Source organism: Sapajus apella, unplaced genomic scaffold, assembly GCF_009761245.1.
Source record: "Sapajus apella isolate SASKATOON/1434 unplaced genomic scaffold, GSC_monkey_1.0 scaffold16, whole genome shotgun sequence".
NCBI classification, from domain to species: domain Eukaryota; kingdom Metazoa; phylum Chordata; class Mammalia; order Primates; family Cebidae; genus Sapajus; species Sapajus apella.
The window spans coordinates 18,088,063-18,093,044 of record NW_022436956.1 but is presented as its reverse complement, the minus strand read 5'-3'; the positions used below and the strand labels follow the sequence as shown (position 1 = coordinate 18,093,044).

At 44.2% G+C, this 4,982-nt stretch overlaps 1 pseudogene; it reads right to left on the bottom strand.

Moving 5' to 3' along the window:
• LOC116556437 overlaps positions 1 to 4,282 on the bottom strand; it is an 8,576-nt pseudogene extending 4,294 nt beyond the window's left edge.
• Positions 4,283 to 4,982: the final 700 nt, after the last annotated feature.

Below are 4,982 nucleotides of genomic sequence, written 5' to 3'. Positions count from 1 at the left end.
AAAAAAAAAAAAAAAAGCACAATGGACAAAATAAATAATAAATTGGACTACATCAAAATTAAAATATAAATAACAATTAGAATAATATTGGTAGTAACTTATTAAAATTTTGTGCTGCAAATGGTGACATTAAGAAAGTGAGAAAATAACCTACAGAATGGGAGCAAATATTTGCAAAACATATAAATCACTATATCAAAGAATTTACAATGTAATAATAAAAAGACAAATAATGTAAAGACTTAAAAGTGAGCAGCCAAGCATGGAGGCTCATGCCTGTAATCCCAGCACTTTGGAGGCCAAAGTGGGAAGATCACTTGAGCCTAGGAGTTCAATACCAGCCTGGGCAACATAGGGAGACCATATCTCTACGAAAAATTTTAAAAACTAGCCAGGTGTGGTGGCACATGCCTGGAGTCCTAGCTACTCAGGAGGCTGAGGCAGGAGGATTGCTTGAGACCAGGAGGTTGAGAGTATAGTGAGCCATGATCATGCCACTGCACTCCAGCCTGGGTGACAGAGCAAGACTCCATCTCCAAAAAAACAATAATAAATAAAAATAAAGAAAGAAATGAATACCAATGCTGAGGGCTGGGTGCAGTGGCTCCCAGCACTTTGGGAGGTCAAGCCGGGTGGATCACCTGAGGTCAGGAGTTGGAGACCAGCCTGGCCAACATGGTGAAACCCTGTGTCTACTAAAAACACAAAAATTAGCCAGGCGTGGTGGTGTGTCCCTGTCATGCCAGCTACTCGGGAGGCTGAGGCAGGAGAATCGCCTGAACCCTGGAGGCAGAGGCTGCAGTGAGCTGACATCATGCCACTGCACTCCAGCCTGGGCAACAGAGTGAGACTCTGTCTCAAAAAAGAAAAAACAGCAACAACAACAACAACAAAATGAACACCGATGCTCTAATGTGGCTGAACCTTAAGAAGTTACCGTAAGTGAATGAAACCAGACGAAAAAGTCATATTTTGTATGATTTTATTTATATGACATGTCCAGAGTAGACAAATCTATAAAAACAGAAAGTAGAATAGGGTCTGTCTAGGGTTGGAAGGATTGAAGGGGAGGGGGAGGATGGGGAATGATTACTAGTGGAGATAGCATTTCATTTAGGGTGACGAAATGTTGGAAATTTAGATCATGGTGATAATTAAACAAGTTTGGGAATATATTAAAACCATTACCTTGTACACTTAAGTGGATGAATTTTATGGTATGTGAATTCTATATCAATAAAGGTATTCACATTTTTTATTTAAAAAATTCATCAGGAAGAAATTCTCTCCTTTAGGCCGGGCACCATGGCTCACGCCTATAATCCCAGCACTTTGGGGAACCCTGTCTCTATTAAAAATACAAAAAAAAAAAAAAAGAACCCGGGTGTGGTGGCACGTGCCTGTAGTCCCAGCTACTCAGGAGACAGGTAGGAGAATTGTTTGAACCCGGGAGGCAGAGGTTGCAGTGATCTGAGTTGGCACCACTGCACTCCAACCTGGTGACAGAGCAAGATCTCGGCTCCCTGCAACATCCAACTCCCGGGTTCAAGTGATTCTCCTGCCTCAGCCTCCTGAGTAACTGGGACCACAGGAGCGCACCACCACACCCAGGTAATTGTTTTGTATTTTTAGTAGAAATGGGGTTTTGCCATGTTGGCCAGGCTGGTCTTGAGCTCCTGACCTCAGGTGATCCATCCCCACCCCACACCAGCCTCCCAAAGTGCTCGGATTACGGGCATGAACCACCACGCCTGGCCCATATCCAGTACTTTAAGTAACCCCTACAGCTGATCCCATTTATTCCTGAGAAAACCTGCAGTCCTAGCCTGGAATCCCTGAAGAATCCCCGGTGGTTATAAGCAGCTCAGCTGGTTCAGTGGCAGTAGCCATGTCTGCTTACTTCTTGTCTATCCCTTGTTGATAGACCTCAAGGGTTGTCAACTGCAGTCTCATTTTGGAGCTGGTCTCATGGGCTGAGTTATTTTCAGCAACTGTGTGTTTACTTTGTACTCTGTTGACTTGATGGGGGAGAGTTGAATATGTACACAGCTAAAGCTGCTATTTCACAGCGTCAGAGACACAGCTACAAGATCACCTGTTCAGAATATTTGATAGACCTAAGAGGAGGTGATTAATTATATCTCCTCCAGATGGGGCTTGAGTACAAGTTGGGGAAGAACCTAGAATGATACGCTTTTCCTTCCCTTCCCACCCCTGATGGAGGCAAGCTAAAATAATAATGGCAAATGGTTAGCAGTGTTCCCATAGAAGACAGACAGTACAGCATGGCTGTGCACAGTGCACCAAAAATAGTGGAATAAAGGAGAGACCTAAAACGAAACAAAACAGACTGCTTGACTTCAAGTTACATAGACCAACAAGCCATAACCTCCTACGCTGTGTAAATGAACTAAATTCACTGAAATAAACTCCGTCTTTGAGAAGTTCATCTTCAAAAACAACCACCACCACCAAAAAAACACCACCTTACAAAGACAATATTGTTCTGTAGCTGATTCTGTAGCAAAAACTCCCTTTCCCAGGGAGCTTTGGTGTATTTTAGGGTGCCTCGCTTTGTATCTGAGAATATGAAATATGCAAATAGGACTTAGGAAGACAGATAGACTGAATACATGAATTGGTGGCTGATAAGGAGGGATGCTAGGTAGCTAAGAGACTGAAAGCAAGAGAGGAGGAACCCAGGATGTCAACTGAAAACAACAAAATCATGGCTGGGCATGGTGGATCACGCCTGTAATCCCAGCACTTTGGGAGGCGGAGGCAGACAGATCACCTGAGGTCAGGAGTTCAAGACCAGCCTGGCCAACGAAACCTGGCTCTACCAAAAATACAAAAATTAGCTGGGTGTGGTGGTGGGCGCCTGTAATCCCAGCTACTCGGGAGGCTGAGGCAGGAGAATCGCTTGAACCTGGGAGGCAGAGGTTGCAGTGAGCTGAGATCACGTCACTGCACTCCAGCCCAGGCAGCAGAGTAAGACTCCATCCTAAAGATAAATAAATAAAATAAAAATGAACTGTTCTCAGTCCTCTTTCACATTTCCTGCTGAGATCTGGGAGATGAGGAGGGAAGAAAGGGAAGGCTGCAGCTAGCTTTAGGGTATAAGTATTATAGCTGGTTCCTGAAGCTGACAGAGGTGGAGTAATAGAAAGAGACCTGAACACTGAGTGAGTTAATGGTGATTCGAGGCTCAGCTCTGCCACTAAATAGTTTGGTGACCTTGGACAGCTTGGATGATCTCATCTGCAAGATGAAGATAATAATAACCTAACTAATAAAGTTGTTGTAAAAACTAAATGAGACAATACTTACAAAAGTACTTTTTAAATTATAAAGAGTTACTTAGGTTTGTTTTGCTTTAGGATAGTTCTGGGGCTACGCTAATGTTACAGATATAAAAGAAGCGGAAAACATGACCTGTGATCTCAAGTGTCTTATGACCCTATAGGATAAATAAAGCTTACAAACATGGAAAACCTTTAGGATAGCACATGGCTGTGGAGGGTTGAATCAGAGCTCTCATCTTGTCCATTGAAGATGACTCAGGTATGGCTGGGTGTGTCTGGCTAACTGGTGGGATGGGTCTAAGGAGGTTGATTGGCAGGAAGGTTGGGCGCTTTGAGAGTCTTAGCCAATGTCTTGGTCATCAGAATGAAGTGTGGTCATTGTTACTCAAACGCAACTCTATTTCAACCCCTTAGCTGAAAATCCTGGGCTCAGAGAAAAGACAAGTTTCATGTAGACATTGAAAGAGCTATTTCTTGGGCCAGGCACGGTGGCTCATGCCTGTAATCCCAGCACTTTGGGAGGCCAAGATGGGCGGATCTCTTGAGATCAGGAGTTCAAGAGCAGCCTGGCCAACATGGTGAAATCTCATCTCTACTAAAAATACAAAATTAGCTGGGCATGGTGGCATGCACCTGTGGTTCCAGCTACTTGGGAGGCCGAGGCACGAGAATCACTTGAACCTGGGAGGTGGAGGTTGTAGTGAGCTGAGATCATGCCATTGCACTCCAGCCTGGGCAACAGAGTGAGACCCTGTCTCAAAAACAAACAAACAAAAAACAGAAAGAAAGAGTTGTTTCTCTATTTCCGTAACACACTAGGGCTCACATAACATGTTTTGGGACCTCTCTGAGTACATATCCAAAAGAGCAAGGGAAATTATTCTCTGCTACAGCCCAGGTACTCCTTTAATATCCAGAAGGCTCTCAATGGAGCAGTGGAGAAGGCTCAGAGTGCCCATGAGAGGGAACAGAGTCATGGCAGTGCCAGCCTACAGAGGTGTCAGTATCCAGCAAGGACCATAGCACAATTAACTGAATACAGCAGTGTGCATTGTCCCCATCAGAGCTGTGACAATCCCTAGCAGAAACTGCCACGCCAGCTAGTATAGTGGGAGGCGGTGTTAAGAGAATAGCTCAGAGCACTCGCAGCTCTTGATAGAGCACTGTGGATATTTTTGGACTGAAGGATGTTAGATATCCTATGGAGTTGCTAGGAACTTTGAGAAAGGATGCTCCTATTAGAAGATGGACCCTATGAAGCCAGCAAAGCCCGGGCACTGTGATTCACACCTATCGTCCCAGCACTTTGGGAGGCCAAGGCGGGCAGATTACGAGGTCAGGAGTTTGAGACCAGCCTGACCAACATGGAGAAATCCTGTCTCTACTTAAAATATAAAATTAGCCGGGCATGGTGGCGAGCACCTGTAATCCCAGCTACTCAGCAGGCTGAGGCAGGAGAATCGCTTGAACCAGGAGGTGGAGGTTGCAGTGAGCCAAGACTACACCACTGCACTCCAGTCTGGCGACAGAGCAAGACTCCACCTGTCTCAAAATAAATAAATAAATAAATAAATAAATAAATAAATAAATAAAATGAAACGAAAATTAAAAGCCAGAAAAAAATTCATGTAATAAAGAGTTATTTCAGATAACACAAATGTCAGTAGACGGAAATCA